This window comes from Anopheles coustani (genome assembly GCF_943734705.1).
Source record: "Anopheles coustani chromosome X unlocalized genomic scaffold, idAnoCousDA_361_x.2 X_unloc_4, whole genome shotgun sequence".
Classification (NCBI taxonomy): domain Eukaryota; kingdom Metazoa; phylum Arthropoda; class Insecta; order Diptera; family Culicidae; genus Anopheles; species Anopheles coustani.
The window spans coordinates 223,465-247,452 of record NW_026525148.1 but is presented as its reverse complement, the minus strand read 5'-3'; positions in this window follow the sequence as shown (position 1 = coordinate 247,452).

Here is a 23,988-nt window from a genome sequence, read left to right as displayed (position 1 = left end):
TCATCTCCCATCTTAATACAGCATCCCTACTTAAAGGCATCTCGGACTTAGTCGATTTTTCATAAATTCTTAGAAATTCATATGTTAGGATGCTGGGAGATGAATGGGATGCTGCATGGAGATGAATCTTGATCTCCTACATATCCCATCTCAATACAGCATCCCTACTTAAAGGCATCTCGGACTTAGTCGATTTTTCATAAATTCTTAGAAATTCATATGTAAGGATGCTGGGAGATGAATGGGATGCTGCATGGAGATGAATCTTGATCTTCTTCATCTCCCATCTCAATACAGCATCCCTACTTAAAGCCATCTCGGACTTAGTCGATTTTTTATAAATTCTAAGAAAAACATATGTAAGGATGCTGGGAGATGAATGGGATGCTGCATGGAGATGAATCTTGATCTTCTTCATCTCCCATCTTAATACAGCATCCCTTATTAAAGGCATCTCGGACTTAGTCGATTTTTCATAAATTCTTAGAAATTCATATGTTAGGATGCTGCGAGATGAATGGGATGCTGCATGGAGATGAATCTTGATCTACTTCTTCTCCCATCTTAATACAGCATCCCTACTTAAAGGCATCTCGGACTTAGTCGATTTTTCATAAATTCTAAGAAAAACTTATGTTAGGATGCTGCGAGATGTATGGGATGCTGCATGGAGATGAATCTTGATCTTCTACATCTCCCATCTTAATACAGCATCCCTACTTAAAGCCATCTCGGACTTAGTCGATTTTTCATAAATTCATAGAAATTCATATGTTAGGATGCTGCGAGATGAATGGGATGCTGCATGGAGATGCATCTTGATCTCCTACATCTACCATCTTAATACAGCATCCCTACTTAAAGCCATCTCGGACTTAGTCGATTTTTCATAAATTCTTAGAAATTCATATGTTAGGATTCTGCGAGATGAATGGGATGCTGGATGGAGATGAATCTTGATCTTCTTCATCTCCCATCTTAATACAGCATCCCTACTTAAAGGCATCTCGGACTTAGTCGATTTTTCATAAATTCTAAGAAAAACATATGTTAGGATGCTGGGAGATGAATGGGATGTTGCATGGAGATGTATCTTGATCTCCTACATCTCCCATCTCAATACAGCATCCCTACCTAAAGGCATCTCGGACTTAGTCGATTTTTCATAAATTCTAAGAAAAACATATGTTAGGATGCTGGGAGATGAATGGGATGCTGCAAGGAGATGAATCTTGATCTTCTACATCTCCCATCTCAATACAGCATCCCTACTTAAAGGCATCTCGGACTTAGTCGATTTTTCATAAATTCTAAGAAAAACTTATGTTAGGATGCTGCGAGATGTATGGGATGCTGCATGGAGATGAATCTTGATCTTCTACATCTCCCATCTTAATACAGCATCCCTACTTAAAGCCATCTCGGACTTAGTCGATTTTTCATAAATTCATAGAAATTCATATGTTAGGATGCTGCGAGATGAATGGGATGCTGCATGGAGATGCATCTTGATCTCCTACATCTACCATCTTAATACAGCATCCCTACTTAAAGCCATCTCGGACTTAGTCGATTTTTCATAAATTCTTAGAAATTCATATGTTAGGATTCTGCGAGATGAATGGGATGCTGGATGGAGATGAATCTTGATCTTCTTCATCTCCCATCTTAATACAGCATCCCTACTTAAAGGCATCTCGGACTTAGTCGATTTTTCATAAATTCTAAGAAATTCATATGTTAGGATGCTGGGAGATAAATGGGATGCTGCATGGAGATGAATCTTGATCTCCTACATCTCCCATCTCAATACAGCATCCCTACTTAAAGGCATCTCGGACTTAGTCGATTTTTCATAAATTCATAGAAATTCATATGTTAGGATGCTGCGAGATGAATGGGATGCTGTATTAAGATGAATCTTGATCTTCTTCATCTCCCATCTTAATACAGCATCCCTTCTTGACGGGATCTCGGACTTAGTCGATTTTTCATAAATTCTAAGAAAAACATAAGTTTGGATGCTTAGAGATGAATGGGATGCTGCATGGAGATGAATCTTGATCTTCTTCATCTCCCATCTTAATACAGCATCCCTACTTAAAGGCATCTCGGACTTAGTCATTTTTTCATAAATTCTAAGAAAAACATATGTTTGGATCCTGCGAGATGAATGGGGTGCTGCATGGAGATGAATCTTGATCTCCTTCATCTCCCATCTCAATACAGCATCCCTACTTAAAGGCATCTCGGACTTAGTCGATTTTTCATAAATTCTTAGAAATTCATATGTTAGGATGCTGCGAGATGAATGGGATGCTGTATTAAGATGAATCTTGATCTTCTTCATCTCCCATCTTAATACAGCATCCCTTCTTGACGGGATCTCGGACTTAGTCGATTTTTCATAAATTCTAAGAAAAACATAAGTTTGGATGCTGGGAGATGAATGGGATGCTGCATGGAGATGAATCTTGATCTTCTTCATCTCCCATGTTAATACAGCATCCCTACTTAAAGGCATCTCGGACTTAGTCGATTTTTCATAAATTCTTAGAAATTCATATGTTTGGATCCTGCGAGATGAATGGGGTGCTGCATGGAGATGAATCTTGATCTTCTTCATCTCCCATCTTAATACAGCAACCCTACCTAAAGGCATCTCGGACTTAGTCGATTTTTCATAAATTCTAAGAAATTCATATGTTAGGATGCTGGGAGATGAATGGGATGCTGCATGGAGGTGAATCTTGATCTCCTACATCTCCCATCTTAATACAGCATCCCTACTTAAATGCATCTCGGACTTAGTCGATTTTTCATAAATTCATAGAAATTCATATGTTAGGATGCTGGGAGATGAATGGGATGCTGCATGGAGATGAATCTTGATCTTCTACATCTCCCATCTCAATACAGCATCCCTACTTAAAGGCATCTCGGACTTAGTCGATTTTTCATAAATTCTAAGAAAAACTTATGTTAGGATGCTGCGAGATGTATGGGATGCTGCATGGAGATGAATCTTGATCTTCTACATCTCCCATCTTAATACAGCATCCCTACTTAAAGCCATCTCGGACTTAGTCGATTTTTCATAAATTCATAGAAATTCATATGTTAGGATGCTGCGAGATGAATGGGATGCTGCATGGAGATGCATCTTGATCTCCTACATCTACCATCTTAATACAGCATCCCTACTTAAAGCCATCTCGGACTTAGTCGATTTTTCATAAATTCTTAGAAATTCATATGTTAGGATTCTGCGAGATGAATGGGATGCTGGATGTAGATGAATCTTGATCTTCTTCATCTCCCATCTTAATACAGCATCCCTACTTAAAGGCATCTCGGACTTAGTCGATTTTTCATAAATTCTAAGAAATTCATATGTTAGGATGCTGGGAGATAAATGGGATGCTGCATGGAGATGAATCTTGATCTCCTACATCTCCCATCTCAATACAGCATCCCTACTTAAAGGCATCTCGGACTTAGTCGATTTTTCATAAATTCATAGAAATTCATATGTTAGGATGCTGCGAGATGAATGGGATGCTGCATTAAGATGAATCTTGATCTTCTTCATCTCCCATCTTAATACAGCATCCCTTCTTGACGGGATCTCGGACTTAGTCGATTTTTCATAAATTCTAAGAAAAACATAAGTTTGGATGCTTAGAGATGAATGGGATGCTGCATGGAGATGAATCTTGATCTTCTTCATCTCCCATCTTAATACAGCATCCCTACTTAAAGGCATCTCGGACTTAGTCATTTTTTCATAAATTCTAAGAAAAACATATGTTTGGATCCTGCGAGATGAATGGGGTGCTGCATGGAGATGAATCTTGATCTCCTTCATCTCCCATCTCAATACAGCATCCCTACTTAAAGGCATCTCGGACTTAGTCGATTTTTCATAAATTCTTAGAAATTCATATGTTAGGATGCTGCGAGATGAATGGGATGCTGTATTAAGATGAATCTTGATCTTCTTCATCTCCCATCTTAATACAGCATCCCTTCTTGACGGGATCTCGGACTTAGTCGATTTTTCATAAATTCTAAGAAAAACATAAGTTTGGATGCTGGGAGATGAATGGGATGCTGCATGGAGATGAATCTTGATCTTCTTCATCTCCCATGTTAATACAGCATCCCTACTTAAAGGCATCTCGGACTTAGTCGATTTTTCATAAATTCTAAGAAAAACATATGTTAGGATGCTGCGAGATGAATGGGATGCTGCATGGAGATGAATCTTGATCTTCTTCATCTCCCATCTCAATACAGCATCCCTACTTAAAGGCATCTCGGACTTAGTCGATTTTTCATAAATTCTTAGAAATTCATATGTTAGGATGCTGCGAGATGAATGGGATGCTGCATGGAGATGAATCTTGATCTTCTTCATCTCCCATCTTAATACAGCATCCCTACTTAAAGGCATCTCGGACTTAGTCGATTTTTCATAAATTCATAGAAATTCATATGTTAGGATGCTGCGAGATGAATGGGATGCTGCATGGAGATGAATCTTGATCTCCTACATCTCCCATCTCAATACAGCATCCCTACTTAAAGGCATCTCGGACTTAGTCGATTTTTCATAAATTCTAATAAAAACATATGTTAGGATGCTGCGAGAGGAATGGGATGCTGCATGGAGATGAATCTTGATCTTCTTCATCTCCCATCTCAATACAGCATCCCTACTTAAAGGCATCTCGGACTTAGTCGATTTTTCATAAATTCTTAGAAAAACATATGTTAGGATGCTGCGAGATGAATGGGATGCTGCATGTTGATGAATCTTGATCTTCTTCATCTCCCATCTCAATACAGCATCCCTACTTAAAGGCATCTCGGACTTAGTCGATTTTTCATAAATTCTAACAAAAACATATGTTAGGATGCTGCGAGATGAATGGGATGCTGCATGGAGATGAATCTTGATCTCCTTCATCTCCCATCTCAATACAGCATCCCTACTTAAAGGCATCTCGGACTCAGTCGATTTTTCATAAATTCTTAGAAAAACATATGTTAGGATGCTTGGAGATGAATGGGATGCTGCATGGAGATGAATCTTGATCTTCTTCATCTCCCATCTTAATACAGCATCCCTACTTAAAGGCATCTCGGACTTAGTTGATTTTTCATAAATTCTTAAAAAAACATATGTTAGGATGCTGGGAGATGAATGGGATGCTGCATGAAGATGAACCTTGATCTTCTTAATCTCCCATCTTAATACAGCATACCTACTTAAAGGCATCTCGGACTTAGTCGATTTTTCATAAATTCTAAGAAATTCATCTGTAAGGATGCTGGGAGATGAATGGGATGCTGCATGGAGATGAATCATGATCTTCTTCATCTCCCATCTTAATACAGCATCCCTACTTAAAGGCATCTCGGACTTAGTCGATTTTTCATAAATTCTAAAAAAAAACATATGTTAGGATGCTGGGAGATGAATGGGATGCTGCATGGAGATGAATCTTGATCTTCTTCATCTCCCATCTTAATACAGCATCCCTACTTAAAGGCATCTCGGACTTAGTCGATTTTTCATAAATTCTTAGAAAAACATATGTTAGGGTGCTGCGAGATGAATGGGATGCTGCATGGAGATGAATCTTGATCTTCTTCATCTCCCATCTTAATACAGCATCCCTACTTAAGGGCATCTCGGACTTAGTCGATTTTTCATAAATTCTAAGAAAAACATATGTTAGGATGCTGCGAGATGAATGGGATGCTGCATGGAGATGAATCTTGATCTTCTCCATCTCCCATCTTAATACAGCATCCCTTCTTAAAGGCATCTCGGACTTAGTCGATTTTTCATTAATACTAAGAAAAACATATGTTCGGATGCTGCGAGATGAATGGGATGCTGCATGGAGATGAATCTTGATCTTCTTTATCTCCCATCTTAATACAGCATCCCTACTTAAAGGCATCTCGGACTTAGTCGATTTTTCATAAATTCTTAGAAAAACATATGTTAGGATGCTGCGAGATGAAAGGGATGCTGTATTGAGATGAATCTTGATCTTCTTCATCTCCCATCTTAATACAGCATCCCTACTTAGAGGCATCTCGGACTTAGTCGATTTTTCATAAATTCTAAGAAAAACATATGTTAGGATGCTGCGAGATGAATGGGATGCTGCATGGAGATGAATCTTGATCTTCTCCATCTCCCATCTTAATACAGCATCCCTACTTAAAGGCATCTCGGACTTAGTCGATTTTTCATAAATTCTAAGAAATTCATATGTTAGGATGCTGCGAGGTGAATGGGATGCTGCATGGAGATGAATCTTGATCTTCTTTATCTCCCATCTTAATACAGCATCCCTACTTAAAGGCATCTCGGACTTAGTCGATTTTTCATAAATTCTAAGAAAACATATGTTATAATGCTGGGAGATGAATGGGATGCTGCATGGAGATGAATCTTGATCTTCTTTATCTCCCATCTTAATATAGCATCCCTACTTAAAGGCATCTCGGACTTAGTCGATTTTTCATAAACTCTAAGAAATTCATATGTTAGGATGCTGGGAGATGAATGGGATGCTGCATGGAGATGTATCTTGATCTTCTTCATCTCCCATCTTAATACAGCATCCCTACTTAAAGGCATCTCGGACTTAGTCGATTTTTCATAAATTCTTAGAAAAACATATGTTTGGATGCTTAGAGATGAATAGGATGCTGCATGGAGATGAATCTTGATCTTCTTCATCTCCCATCTTAATACAGCATCCCTACTTAAGGGCATCTCGGACTTAGTCGATTTTTCATAAATTCTAAGAAAAACATATGTTAGGATGCTGCGAGATGAATGGGATGCTGCATGGAGATGAATCTTGATCTTCTCCATCTCCCATCTTAATACAGCATCCCTTCTTAAAGGCATCTCGGACTTAGTCGATTTTTCATTAATACTAAGAAAAACATATGTTCGGATGCTGCGAGATGAATGGGATGCTGCATGGAGATGAATCTTGATCTTCTTCATCTCCCATCTTAATACAGCATCCCTACTTAAAGGCATCTCGGACTTAGTCGATTTTTCATTAATACTAAGAAAAACATATGTTCGGATGCTGCGAGATGAATGGGATGCTGCATGGAGATGAATCTTGATCTTCTTTATCTCCCATCTTAATACAGCATCCCTACTTAAAGGCATCTCGGACTTAGTCGATTTTTCATAAATTCTTAGAAAAACATATGTTAGGATGCTGCGAGATGAATGGGATGCTGCATGTTGATGAATCTTGATCTTCTTCATCTCCCATCTCAATACAGCATCCCTACTTAAAGGCATCTCGGACTTAGTCGATTTTTCATAAATTCTAACAAAAACATATGTTAGGATGCTGCGAGATGAATGCGATGCTGCATGGAGATGAATCTTGATCTTCTCCATCTCCCATCTTAATACAGCATCCCTTCTTAAAGGCATCTCGGACTTAGTCGATTTTTCATTAATACTAAGAAAAACATATGTTCGGATGCTGCGAGATGAATGGGATGCTGCATGGAGATGAATCTTGATCTTCTTCATCTCCCATCTTAATACAGCATCCCTACTTAAAGGCATCTCGAACTTAGTCGATTTTTCATAAATTCTTAGAAAAACATATGTTAGGATGCTGCGAGATGAATGGGATGCTGCATGGAGATGAATCTTGATCTCCTACATCTCCCATCTCAATACAGCATCCCTACTTAAAGGCATCTCGGACTTAGTCGATTTTTCATAAATTCATAGAAATTCATATGTTAGGATGCTGCGAGATGAATGGGATGCTGCATGGAGATGAATCTTGATCTCCTACATCTCTCATCTCAATACAGCATCCCTACTTAAAGCCATCTCGGACTTAGTCGATTTTTCATAAATTCTAAGAAAAACATATGTTAGGATGCTGCGAGATGAATGGGATGCTGCATGGAGATGAATCTTGATCTTGTTCATCTCCCATCTTAATACAGCATCCCTACTTAAATGCATCTCGGACTTAGTCGATTTTTCATAAATTCTAAGAAAAACATATGTTAGGATGCTGGGAGATGAATGGGATGCTGCATGGAGATGAATCTTGATCTTCTTCATCTCCCATCTTAAAACAGCATCCCTACTTAAAGGCATCTCGGACTTAGTCGATTTTTCATAAATTCTAAGAAAAACTTATGTTAGGATGCTGCGAGATAAATGGGATGCTGCATGGAGATGAATCTTGATCTTCTTCATCTCCCATCTTAATACAGCATCCCTTCTTAAAGGCATCTCGGACTTAGTCGATTTTTCATAAATTCTATGAAAAACATATGTTAGGATACTGGGAGATGAATGGGATGCAGCATGGAGATGAATCTTGATCTTCTTCATCTCCCATCTTAATACAGCATCCCTACTTAAAGGCATCTCGGACTTAGTTGATTTTTCATAAATTCTAAGAAAACATATGTTAGGATGCTGCGAGATGAATGGGATGCTGCATGGAGATGAATCTTGATCTTCTTCATCTCCCATCTGAATACAGCATCCCTACTTAAAGGCATCTCGGTCTTAGTCGATTTTTCGTAAATTCTAAGAAAAACATATGTTAGGATGCTGCGAGGTGAATGGGATGCTGCATGGAGATGAATCTTGATCTTCTTTATCTCCCATCTTTATACAGCATCCCTACTTAAAGGCATCTCGGACTTAGTCGATTTTTCATAAATTCTAAGAAAACATATGTTAGGATGCTGGGAGATGAATGGGATGCTGCATGGAGATGAATCTTGATCTTCTTTATCTCCCATCTTAATACAGCATCCCTACTTAAAGGCATCTCGGACTTAGTCGATTTTTCATAAACTCTAAGAAATTCATATGTTAGGATGCTGGGAGATGAATGGGATGCTGCATGGAGATGTATCTTGATCTTCTTCATCTCCCATCTTAATACAGCATCCCTACTTAAAGGCATCTCGGACTTAGTCGATTTTTCATAAATTCTTAGAAAAACATATGTTAGGGTGCTGCGAGATGAATGGGATGCTGCATGGAGATGAATCTTGATCTTCTTCATCTCCCATCTTAATACAGCATCCCTACTTAAGGGCATCTCGGACTTAGTCGATTTTTCATAAATTCTAAGAAAAACATATGTTAGGATGCTGCGAGATGAATGGGATGCTGCATGGAGATGAATCTTGATCTTCTCCATCTCCCATCTTAATACAGCATCCCTTCTTAAAGGCATCTCGGACTTAGTCGATTTTTCATTAATACTAAGAAAAACATATGTTCGGATGCTGCGAGATGAATGGGATGCTGCATGGAGATGAATCTTGATCTTCTTCATCTCCCATCTTAATACAGCATCCCTACTTAAAGGCATCTCGGACTTAGTCGATTTTTCATAAATTCTTAGAAAAACATATGTTAGGATGCTGCGAGATGAATGGGATGCTGTATTGAGATGAATCTTGATCTTCTTCATCTCCCATCTTAATACAGCATCCCTACTTAGAGGCATCTCGGACTTAGTCGATTTTTCATAAATTCTAAGAAAAACATATGTTAGGATGCTGCGAGATGAATGGGATGCTGCATGGAGATGAATCTTGATCTTCTCCATCTCCCATCTTAATACAGCATCCCTACTTAAAGGCATCTCGGACTTAGTCGATTTTTCATAAATTCTAAGAAATTCATATGTTAGGATGCTGCGAGGTGAATGGGATGCTGCATGGAGATGAATCTTGATCTTCTTTATCTCCCATCTTAATACAGCATCCCTACTTAAAGGCATCTCGGACTTAGTCGATTTTTCATAAATTCTAAGAAAACATATGTTAGGATGCTGGGAGATGAATGGGATGCTGCATGGAGATGAATCTTGATCTTCTTCATCTCTCATCTTAATACAGCATCCCTACTCAAAGGCATCTCGGACTAAGTCGATTTTTAATAAATTCTAAGAAAAACTTATGTTAGGATGCTGCGAGATGAATGGGATGCTGCATGGAGATGAATCTTGATCTTCTTCATGTCCCATCTTAATACAGCATCCCTACTTAAAGGCATCTCGGACTTAGTCGATTTTTCGTAAATTCTAAGAAAAACATATGTTAGGATACTGCGAGATGAATGGGATGCTGCATGGAGATGAATCTTGATCTTCTCCATCTCCCATCTTAATACAGCATCCCTACTTAAAGGCATCTCGGACGTAGTCGATTTTTCATAAATTCTAAGAAAAACATATGTTAGGATGTTGCGAGATGAATGGGATGCTGCATGGAGATAAATCTTGATCTTCTTCATCTCCCATCTTAATACAGCATCCCTACTTAAAGGCATCTCGGACTAAGTCGATTTTTCATAAATTCTAAGAAATTCATATGTTAGGATGCTGGGAGATGAATGGGATGCTGCATGGAGGTGAATCTTGATCTCCTACATCTCCCATCTTAATACAGCATCCCTACTTAAATGCATCTCGGACTTAGTCGATTTTTCATAAATTCATAGAAATTCATATGTTAGGATGCTGGGAGATGAATGGGATGCTGCATGGAGATGCATCTTGATCTTCTTTATCTCCCATCTTAATACAGCATCCCTACTTAAAGGCATCTCGGACTTAGTCGATTTTTCATAAATTCTAAGAAAAACATATGTTCGGATGCTGCGAGATGAATGGGATGCTGCATTGAGATGAATCTTGATCTTCTTCATCTCCCATCTTAATACAGCATCCCTACTTAAAGGCATCTCGGACTTAGTCAATTTTTCATAAATTCTATGAAATACATATGTTACGATGCTGCGAGATGAATGGGATGCTGCATGGAGATGAATCTTGATCTCCTTCATCTCCCATCTTAATACAGCATCCCTGCTTAAGGGCATCTCGGACTAAGTCGATTTTTCATAAATTCTTAGAAAAAAATATGTTAGGATGCTGCGAGATGAATGGGATGCTGCATGGAGATGAATCTTGATCTCCTACATCTCCCATCTCAATACAGCATCCCTACTTAAAGGCATCTCGGACTTAGTCGATTTTTCATAAATTCTAAGAAAAACATATGTTAGGATGCTGCGAGATGAATGGGATGCTGTATTGAGATGAATCTTGATCTCCTACATCTCCCATCTCAATACAGCATCCCTACTTAAAGACATCTCGGACTTAGTCGATTTTTCATAAATTCTAAGAAATTCATATGTAAGGATGCTGGGAGATGAATGGGATGCTGCATGGAGATGAATCTTGATCTTCTTCATCTCCCATCTTAATACAGCATCCCTACTTAAAGGCATCTCGGACTTAGTCGATTTTTCATAAATTCTAAGAAAAACATATGTTAGGATGCTGCGAGATGAATGGGATGCTGCATGGAGATGAATCTTGATCTTCTTCATCTCCCATCTTAATACAGCATCCCTGCTTAAGGGCATCTCGGACTAAGTCGATTTTTCATAAATTCTTAGAAAAAAATATGTTAGGATGCTGCGAGATGAATGGGATGCTGCATGGAGATGAATCTTGATCTCCTACATCTCCCATCTCAATACAGCATCCCTTATTAAAGGCATCTCGGACTTAGTCGATTTTTCATAAATTCTTAGAAATTCATATGTTAGGATGCTGCGAGATGAATGGGATGCTGCATGGAGATGAATCTTGATCTACTTCTTCTCCCATCTTAATACAGCATCCCTACTTAAAGGCATCTCGGACTTAGTCGATTTTTCATAAATTCTAAGAAATTCATATGTTAGGATGCTGCGAGATGAATGGGATGCTGCATGGAGATGAATCTTGATCTTCTTCATCTCCCATCTTAATACAGCATCCCTACTTAAAGGCATCTCGGACTTAGTCGATTTTTCATAAATTCTAAGAAATTCATATGTTAGGATGCTGCGAGATGAATGGGATGCTGCATGGAGATGAATCTTGATCTCCTACATCTCTCATCTCAATACAGCATCCCTACTTAAAGGCATCTCGGACTTAGTCGATTTTTCATAAATTCTAAGAAATTCATATGTTAGGATGCTGCGTGGAGATGAATGGGATGCTGCATGGAGATGAATCTTGATCTTCTACATCTCTCATCTCAATACAGCATCCTTACTTAAAGCCATCTCGGACTTAGTCGATTTTTCATAAATTCATAGAAATTCATATGTTAGGATGCTGCGAGATGAATGGGATGCTGCATGCAGATGAATATTGATCTCCTACATCTCCCGTCTCAATACAGCATCCCTACTTAAAGGCATCTCGGACTTAGTCGATTTTTCATAAATTCTAAGAAAAACATATGTTAGGATGCTGCGAGATGAATGGGATGCTGCATGGAGATGAATCTTGATCTTCTTCATCTCCCATCTTAATACAGCATCCCTACTTAAAGGCATCTCGGACTTAGTCGATTTTTCATAAATTCTAAGAAAAACATATGTTAGGATGCTGCGAGATGAATGGGATGCTGCATGGAGATGAATCTTGATCTTCTTCATCTCCCATCTTAATACAGCATCCCTGCTTAAGGGCATCTCGGACTAAGTCGATTTTTCATAAATTCTTAGAAAAAAATATGTTAGGATGCTGCGAGATGAATGGGATGCTGCATGGAGATGAATCTTGATCTCCTACATCTCTCATCTCAATACAGCATCCCTACTTAAAGCCATCTCGGACTTAGTCGATTTTTCATAAATTCTAAGAAATTCATATGTTAGGATGCTGCGAGATGAATGGGATGCTGCATGGAGATGAATCTTGATCTACTTCATCTCCCATCTTAATACAGCATCCCTACTTAAATGCATCTCGGACTTAGTCGATTTTTCATAAATTCATAGAAATTCATATGTTAGGATGCTGCGAGATGAATGGGATGCTGCATGGAGATGAATCTTGATCTCCTACATCTCTCATCTCCATGCAGCATCCCTACTTAAAGCCATCTCGGACTTAGTCGATTTTTCATAAATTCTAAGAAATTCATATGTTAGGATGCTGCGAGATGAATGGGATGCTGCATGGAGATGAATCTTGATCTTCTTCATCTCCCATCTTAATACAGCATCCCTACTTAAAGGCATCTCGGACTTAGTCGATTTTTCATAAATTCTAAGAAAAACATATGTTAGGATGCTGCGAGATGAATGGGATGCTGCAAGGAGATAAATCTTGATCTTCTTCATCTCCCATCTCAATACAGCATCCCTACTTAAAGGCATCTCGGACTTAGTCGATTTTTCATAAATACTAAGAAATTCATATGTTAGGATGCTGCGAGATGAATGGGATGCTGCAAGGAGATAAATCTTGATCTTCTTCATCTCCCATCTTAATACAGCATCCCTACTTAAAGCCATCTCGGACTTAGTCGATTTTTCATAAATTCTAAGAAATTCATATGTTAGGATGCTGCGAGATGAATGGAATGCTGCATGGAGATGAATCTTGATCTTCTCCATCTCCCACCTCAATACAGCATCCCTACTTAGAGGCATCTCGGACTTAGTCGATTTTTCATAAATTCTAAGATAAACATATGTAAGGATGCTGCGAGATGAATGGGATGCTGCATGAAGATGAATCTTGATCTTTTCCATCTCCCATCTCAATACAGCATCCCTACTTAAAGGCATCTCGGACTTAGTTGATTTTTCATAAATTCTAAGAAAATCATATGTTAGGATGCTGCGAGATGAATGGGATGCTGCATGGAGTTGAATCTTGATCTTCTTCATCTCCCATCTCAATACAGCATCCCTACTTAAAGGCATCTTGGACTTAGTCGATTTTTCATAAATTCTAAGAAATTCATATGTTAGGATGCTGGGAGATGAATGAGATGCTGCATGGAGATGAATCTTGATCTTCTTCATCTCCCATCTTAATACAGCATCCCTGTTTAAAGGCATCTCGGACTAAGTCGATTTTTCATAAATTCTAAGAAATTCATATGTTAAGATGCTGCGAGATGAATGGGATGCTGCATGGAGATGAATCTTGATCTTTTTCATCTCCCATCTCAATACAGCATCCCTACTTAAAAGCATCTCGGACTTAGTCGATTTTTCATAAATTCCAAAAAAAACATATGTTAGGATGCTGGGAGATGAATGGGATGCTGCATGGAGATGAATCTTGATCTTCTTCATCTCCCATCTTAATCCAGCATCCCTACTTAAAGGCATCTCGGACTTAGTTGATTTTTCATAAATTCTAAGAAAAACATATGGTAGGATGCTGCGAGATTGATGGGATGCTGCATGGAGATGAATCTTGATCTTCTTCATCTCCCATCTTAATACAGCATCCCTACTTAAAGGCATCTCGGACTTAGTCGATTTTGCATAAATTCTAAGAAAAACATATGTTAGGATGCTGGGAGATGAATGGGATGCTGCATGGAGATGAATCTTGATCTCCTACATCTCTCATCTCAATACAGCATCCCTACTTAAAGGCATCTCGGACTTAGTCGATTTTTCATAAATTCGTAGAAAAACATATGTTAGGATGCTGCGAGATGAATGGGATGCTGCATGGAGATGAATCTTGATCTTCTTCATCTCCCATCTTAATACAGCATCCCTACTTAAAGGCATCTCGGACTTAGTCGATTTTTTATAATTTCTAAGAAATTCATATGTTAGGATGCTGCGAGATGAATGGGATGCTGCATGGAGATGAATCTTGATCTTCTACATCTCCCATCTTAATACAGCATCCCTACTTAAAGGCATCTCGGACTTAGTCGATTTTTCATAAATTCTAAGAAATTCATATGTTAGGATGCTGCGAGATGAATGGGATGCTGCATGGAGATGAATCTTGATCTCCTACATCTCTCATCTCAATACAGCATCCCTACTTAAAGGCATCTCGGACTTAGTCGATTTTTCATAAATTCTAAGAAATTCATATGTAAGGATGCTGGGAGATGAATGGGATGCTGCATGGAGATGAATCTTGATCTTCTTCATCTCCCATCTTAATACAGCATCCCTACTTAAAGGCATCTCGGACTTAGTCGATTTTTCATAAATTCTAAGAAAAACATATGTTAGGATGCTGCGAGATGAATGGGATGCTGCATGGAGATGAATCTTGATCTTCTTCATCTCCCATCTTAATACAGCATCCCTGCTTAAGGGCATCTCGGACTAAGTCGATTTTTCATAAATTCTAAGAAAAACATAAGTAGGGATGCTGGGAGATGAATGGGATGCTGCATGGAGATGAATCTGGATCTCCTACATCTCCCATCTTAATACAGCATCCCTACTTAAAGGCATCTCGGACTTAGTCGATTTTTCATAAATTCTAAGAAATTCATATGTTAGGATGCTAGGAGATAAATGGGATGCTGCATGGAGATGAATCTTGATCTCCTACATCTCCCATCTTAATACAGCATCCCTACTTAAAGGCATCTCGGACTTAGTCGATTTTTCGTAAATTCTAAGAAAAACATATGTTAGGATACTGCGAGATGAATGGGATGCTGCATGGAGATGAATCTTGATCTTCTCCATCTCCCATCTTAATACAGCATCCCTACTTAAAGGCATCTCGGACGTAGTCGATTTTTCATAAATTCTAAGAAAAACATATGTTAGGATGTTGCGAGATGAATGGGATGCTGCATGGAGATAAATCTTGATCTTCTTCATCTCCCATCTTAATACAGCATCCCTACTTAAAGGCATCTCGGACTAAGTCGATTTTTCATAAATTCTAAGAAATTCATATGTTAGGATGCTGGGAGATGAATGGGATGCTGCATGGAGGTGAATCTTGATCTCCTACATCTCCCATCTTAATACAGCATCCCTACTTAAATGCATCTCGGACTTAGTCGATTTTTCATAAATTCATAGAAATTCATATGTTAGGATGCTGGGAGATGAATGGGATGCTGCATGGAGATGCATCTTGATCTTCTTTATCTCCCATCTTAATACAGCATCCCTACTTAAAGGCATCTCGGACTTAGTCGATTTTTCATAAATTCTAAGAAAAACATATGTTCGGATGCTGCGAGATGAATGGGATGCTGCATTGAGATGAATCTTGATCTTCTTCATCTCCCATCTTAATACAGCATCCCTACTTAAAGGCATCTCGGACTTAGTCAATTTTTCATAAATTCTATGAAATACATATGTTACGATGCTGCGAGATGAATGGGATGCTGCATGGAGATGAATCTTGATCTCCTTCATCTCCCATCTTAATACAGCATCCCTGCTTAAGGGCATCTCGGACTAAGTCGATTTTTCATAAATTCTTAGAAAAAAATATGTTAGGATGCTGCGAGATGAATGGGATGCTGCATGGAGATGAATCTTGATCTCCTACATCTCCCATCTCAATACAGCATCCCTACTTAAAGGCATCTCGGACTTAGTCGATTTTTCATAAATTCTAAGAAAAACATATGTTAGGATGCTGCGAGATGAATGGGATGCTGCATTGAGATGAATCTTGATCTCCTACATCTCCCATCTCAATACAGCATCCCTACTTAAAGACATCTCGGACTTAGTCGATTTTTCATAAATTCTAAGAAATTCATATGTAAGGATGCTGGGAGATGAATGGGATGCTGCATGGAGATGAATCTTGATCTTCTTCATCTCCCATCTTAATACAGCATCCCTACTTAAAGGCATCTCGGACTTAGTCGATTTTTCATAAATTCTAAGAAAAACATATGTTAGGATGCTGCGAGATGAATGGGATGCTGCATGGAGATGAATCTTGATCTTCTTCATCTCCCATCTTAATACAGCATCCCTGCTTAAGGGCATCTCGGACTAAGTCGATTTTTCATAAATTCTTAGAAAAAAATATGTTAGGATGCTGCGAGATGAATGGGATGCTGCATGGAGATGAATCTTGATCTTCTACATCTCCCATCTTAATACAGCATCCCTTATTAAAGGCATCTCGGACTTAGTCGATTTTTCATAAATTCTTAGAAATTCATATGTTAGGATGCTGCGAGATGAATGGGATGCTGCATGGAGATGAATCTTGATCTACTTCTTCTCCCATCTTAATACAGCATCCCTACTTAAAGGCATCTCGGACTTAGTCGATTTTTCATAAATTCTAAGAAATTCATATGTTAGGATGCTGCGAGATGAATGGGATGCTGCATGGAGATGAATCTTGATCTTCTACATCTCCCATCTTAATACAGCATCCCTACTTAAAGGCATCTCGGACTTAGTCGATTTTTCATAAATTCTAAGAAATTCATATGTTAGGATGCTGCGAGATGAATGGGATGCTGCATGGAGATGAATCTTGATCTCCTACATCTCTCATCTCAATACAGCATCCCTACTTAAAGGCATCTCGGACTTAGTCGATTTTTCATAAATTCTAAGAAATTCATATGTTAGGATGCTGGGAGATGAATGGGATGCTGCATGGAGATGAATCTTGATCTTCTACATCTCTCATCTCAATACAGCATCCTTACTTAAAGCCATCTCGGACTTAGTCGATTTTTCATAAATTCATAGAAATTCATATGTTAGGATGCTGCGAGATGAATGGGATGCTGCATGCAGATGAATATTGATCTCCTACATCTCCCGTCTCAATACAGCATCCCTACTTAAAGGCATCTCGGACTTAGTCGATTTTTCATAAATTCTAAGAAAAACATATGTTAGGATGCTGCGAGATGAATGGGATGCTGCATGGAGATGAATCTTGATCTTCTTCATCTCCCATCTTAATACAGCATCCCTACTTAAAGGCATCTCGGACTTAGTCGATTTTTCATAAATTCTAAGAAAAACATATGTTAGGATGCTGCGAGATGAATGGGATGCTGCATGGAGATGAATCTTGATCTTCTTCATCTCCCATCTTAATACAGCATCCCTGCTTAAGGGCATCTCGGACTAAGTCGATTTTTCATAAATTCTTAGAAAAAAATATGTTAGGATGCTGCGAGATGAATGGGATGCTGCATGGAGATGAATCTTGATCTCCTACATCTCTCATCTCCATGCAGCATCCCTACTTAAAGCCATCTCGGACTTAGTCGATTTTTCATAAATTCTAAGAAATTCATATGTTAGGATGCTGCGAGATGAATGGGATGCTGCATGGAGATGAATCTTGATCTACTTCATCTCCCATCTTAATACAGCATCCCTACTTAAATGCATCTCGGACTTAGTCGATTTTTCATAAATTCATAGAAATTCATATGTTAGGATGCTGCGAGATGAATGGGATGCTGCATGGAGATGAATCTTGATCTCCTACATCTCTCATCTCAATACAGCATCCCTACTTAAAGCCATCTCGGACTTAGTCGATTTTTCATAAATTCTAAGAAATTCATATGTTAGGATGCTGCGAGATGAATGGGATGCTGCATGGAGATGAATCTTGATCTTCTTCATCTCCCATCTTAATACAGCATCCCTACTTAAAGGCATCTCGGACTTAGTCGATTTTTCATAAATTCTAAGAAAAACATATGTTAGGATGCTGCGAGATGAATGGGATGCTGCAAGGAGATAAATCTTGATCTTCTTCATCTCCCATCTCAATACAGCATCCCTACTTAAAGGCATCTCGGACTTAGTCGATTTTTCATAAATACTAAGAAATTCATATGTTAGGATGCTGCGAGATGAATGGGATGCTGCAAGGAGATAAATCTTGATCTTCTTCATCTCCCATCTTAATACAGCATCCCTACTTAAAGCCATCTCGGACTTAGTCGATTTTTCATAAATTCTAAGAAATTCATATGTTAGGATGCTGCGAGATGAATGGAATGCTGCATGGAGATGAATCTTGATCTTCTCCATCTCCCACCTCAATACAGCATCCCTACTTAGAGGCATCTCGGACTTAGTCGATTTTTCATAAATTCTAAGATAAACATATGTAAGGATGCTGCGAGATGAATGGGATGCTGCATGAAGATGAATCTTGATCTTTTCCATCTCCCATCTCAATACAGCATCCCTACTTAAAGGCATCTCGGACTTAGTTGATTTTTCATAAATTCTAAGAAAATCATATGTTAGGATGCTGCGAGATGAATGGGATGCTGCATGGAGTTGAATCTTGATCTTCTTCATCTCCCATCTCAATACAGCATCCCTACTTAAAGGCATCTTGGACTTAGTCGATTTTTCATAAATTCTAAGAAATTCATATGTTAGGATGCTGGGAGATGAATGAGATGCTGCATGGAGATGAATCTTGATCTTCTTCATCTCCCATCTTAATACAGCATCCCTACTTAAAGGCATCTCGGACTTAGTCGATTTTTAATAAATTCTAAGAAATTCATATGTTAGGATGCTGCAAGATGAATGGGATGCTGCATGGAGATGAATCTTGAACTTCTTCATCTCCCATCTTAATACAGCATCCCTATTTAAAGGCATCTCGGACTTAGTCGATTTTTCATAAATTCTAAGAAATTCATATGTTAAGATGCTGCGAGATGAATGGGATGCTGCATGGAGATGAATCTTGATCTTTTTCATCTCCCATCTCAATACAGCATCCCTACTTAAAAGCATCTCGGACTTAGTCGATTTTTCATAAATTCCAAAAAAAACATATGTTAGGATGCTGGGAGATGAATGGGATGCTGCATGGAGAGGAATCTTGATCTTCTTCATCTCCCATCTTAATCCAGCATCCCTACTTAAAGGCATCTCGGACTTAGTTGATTTTTCATAAATTCTAAGAAAAACATATGGTAGGATGCTGCGAGATTGATGGGATGCTGCATGGAGATGAATCTTGATCTTCTTCATCTCCCATCTTAATACAGCATCCCTACTTAAAGGCATCTCGGACTTAGTCGATTTTGCATAAATTCTAAGAAAAACATATGTTAGGATGCTGGGAGATGAATGGGATGCTGCATGGAGATGAATCTTGATCTCCTACATCTCTCATCTCAATACAGCATCCCTACTTAAAGGCATCTCGGACTTAGTCGATTTTTCATAAATTCGTAGAAAAACATATGTTAGGATGCTGCGAGATGAATGGGATGCTGCATGGAGATGAATCTTGATCTTCTTCATCTCCCATCTTAATACAGCATCCCTACTTAAAGGCATCTCGGACTTAGTCGATTTTTTATAATTTCTAAGAAAAACATATGTTTGGATGCTGGGAGATGCATGGGATGCTGCATGGAGATGAATCTTGATCTTCTCCATCTCCCATCTCAATACAGCATCCCTACTTCAAGGCATCTCTGACTTAGTCGATTTTTCATAAATTCGTAGAAAAACATATGTTAGGATGCTGCGAGATGAAGGGAATGCTGCATGGAGATGAATCTTGATTTTCTTCATCTCCCATCTTAATACAGCATCCCTACTTAAAGGCATCTCGGACTTAGTCGATTTTTCATAAATTCTTAGAAATTCATATGTTAGGATGCTGGGAGATGAATGGGATGCTGCATGGAGATGAATCTTGATCTCCTACATATCCCATCTCAATACAGCATCCCTACTTAAAGGCATCTCGGACTTAGTCGATTTTTCATAAATTCTTAGAAATTCATATGTAAGGATGCTGGGAGATGAATGGGATGCTGCATGGAGATGAATCTTGATCTTCTTCATCTCCCATCTCAATACAGCATCCCTACTTAAAGCCATCTCGGACTTAGTCGATTTTTTATAAATTCTAAGAAAAACATATGTAAGGATGCTGGGAGATGAATGGGATGCTGCATGGAGATGAATCTTGATCTTCTTCATCTCCCATCTTAATACAGCATCCCTTATTAAAGGCATCTCGGACTTAGTCGATTTTTCATAAATTCTTAGAAATTCATATGTTAGGATGCTGCGAGATGAATGGGATGCTGCATGGAGATGAATCTTGATCTACTTCTTCTCCCATCTTAATACAGCATCCCTACTTAAAGGCATCTCGGACTTAGTCGATTTTTCATAAATTCTAAGAAATTCATATGTTAGGATGCTGCGAGATGAATGGGATGCTGCATGGAGATGAATCTTGATCTTCAACATCTCCCATCTTAATACAGCATCCCTACTTAAAGGCATCTCGGACTTAGTCGATTTTTCATAAATTCTAAGAAATTCATATGTTTGGATGCTGCAAGATGAATGGGATGCTGCATGGAGATGAATCTTGATCTCCTACATCTCCCATCTCAATACAGCATCCCTACTTAAAGACATCTCGGACTTAGTCGATTTTTCATAAATTCTAAGAAATTCATATGTAAGGATGCTGGGAGATGAATGGGATGCTGCATGGAGATGAGTCTTGATCTTCTTCATCTCCCATCTTAATACAGCATCCCTACTTAAAGGCATCTCGGAGTTAGTCGATTTTTCATAAATTCTAAGAAAAACATATGTTAGGATGCTGCGAGATGAATGGGATGCTGCATGGAGATGAATCTTGATCTTCTTCATCTCCCATCTTACCACAGCATCCCTGCTTAAGGGCATCTCGGACTTTGTCGATTTTTCATAAATTCTTAGAAAAAAATATGTTAGGATGCTGCGAGATGAATGGGATGCTGCATGGAGATGAATCTTGATCTCCTACATCTCCCATCTTAATACAGCATCCCTACTTAAAGGCATCTCGGACTTAGTCGATTTTTCATAAATTTATAGAAATTCATATGTTATAATGCTGCGAGATGAATGGTATGCTGCATGGAGATGAATCTTGATGTCCTACATCTCCCATCTCAATACAGCATCCCTACTTAAAGGCATCTCGGACTTAGTCGATTTTTCATAAATTCTAAGAAATTCATATGTTTATATGCTGGGAGATGCATGGGATGCTGCATGGAGATGAATCTTGATCTTGTTCATCTCCCATCGTAATACAGCATCCCTACTTAAAGGCATCTCGGACTAAGTCGATTTTTCATAAATTCTAAGAAATTCATATGTTAGGATGCTGGGAGATGAATGGGATGCTGCATGGAGGTGAATCTTGATCTCCTACATCTCCCATCTTAATACAGCATCCCTACTTAAATGCATCTCGGACTTAGTCGATTTTTCATAAATTCATAGAAATTCATATGTTAGGATGCTGGGAGATGAATGGGATGCTGCATGGAGATGCATCTTGATCTTCTTTATCTCCCATCTTAATACAGCATCCCTACTTAAAGGCATCTCGGACTTAGTCGATTTTTCATAAATTCTAAGAAAAACATATGTTCGGATGCTGCGAGATGAATGGGATGCTGCATTGAGATGAATCTTGATCTTCTTCATCTCCCATCTTAATACAGCATCCCTACTTAAAGGCATCTCGGACTTAGTCAATTTTTCATAAATTCTATGAAATACATATGTTACGATGCTGCGAGATGAATGGGATGCTGCATGGAGATGAATCTTGATCTCCTTCATCTCCCATCTTAATACAGCATCCCTGCTTAAGGGCATCTCGGACTAAGTCGATTTTTCATAAATTCTTAGAAAAAAATATGTTAGGATGCTGCGAGATGAATGGGATGCTGCATGGAGATGAATCTTGATCTCCTACATCTCCCATCTCAATACAGCATCCCTACTTAAAGGCATCTCGGACTTAGTCGATTTTTCATAAATTCTAAGAAAAACATATGTTAGGATGCTGCGAGATGAATGGGATGCTGTATTGAGATGAATCTTGATCTCCTACATCTCCCATCTCAATACAGCATCCCTACTTAAAGACATCTCGGACTTAGTCGATTTTTCATAAATTCTAAGAAATTCATATGTAAGGATGCTGGGAGATGAATGGGATGCTGCATGGAGATGAATCTTGATCTTCTTCATCTCCCATCTTAATACAGCATCCCTACTTAAAGGCATCTCGGACTTAGTCGATTTTTCATAAATTCTAAGAAAAACATATGTTAGGATGCTGCGAGATGAATGGGATGCTGCATGGAGATGAATCTTGATCTTCTTCATCTCCCATCTTAATACAGCATCCCTGCTTAAGGGCATCTCGGACTAAGTCGATTTTTCATAAATTCTTAGAAAAAAATATGTTAGGATGCTGCGAGATGAATGGGATGCTGCATGGAGATGAATCTTGATCTCCTACATCTCCCATCTCAATACAGCATCCCTTATTAAAGGCATCTCGGACTTAGTCGATTTTTCATAAATTCTTAGAAATTCATATGTTAGGATGCTGCGAGATGAATGGGATGCTGCATGGAGATGAATCTTGATCTACTTCTTCTCCCATCTTAATACAGCATCCCTACTTAAAGGCATCTCGGACTTAGTCGATTTTTCATAAATTCTAAGAAAAACATATGTTAGGATGCTGCGAGATGAATGGGATGCTGCATGGAGATGAATCTTGATCTTCTACATCTCCCATCTTAATACAGCATCCCTACTTAAAGGCATCTCGGACTTAGTCGATTTTTCATAAATTCTAAGAAATTCATATGTTAGGATGCTGCGAGATGAATGGGATGCTGCATGGAGATGAATCTTGATCTCCTACATCTCTCATCTCAATACAGCATCCCTACTTAAAGGCATCTCGGACTTAGTCGATTTTTCATAAATTCTAAGAAATTCATATGTTAGGATGCTGGGAGATGAATGGGATGCTGCATGGAGATGAATCTTGATCTCCTACATCTCTCATCTCAATACAGCATCCTTACTTAAAGCCATCTCGGACTTAGTCGATTTTTCATAAATTCATAGAAATTCATATGTTAGGATGCTGCGAGATGAATGGGATGCTGCATGCAGATGAATATTGATCTCCTACATCTCCCGTCTCAATACAGCATCCCTACTTAAAGGCATCTCGGACTTAGTCGATTTTTCATAAATTCTAAGAAAAACATATGTTAGGATGCTGCGAGATGAATGGGATGCTG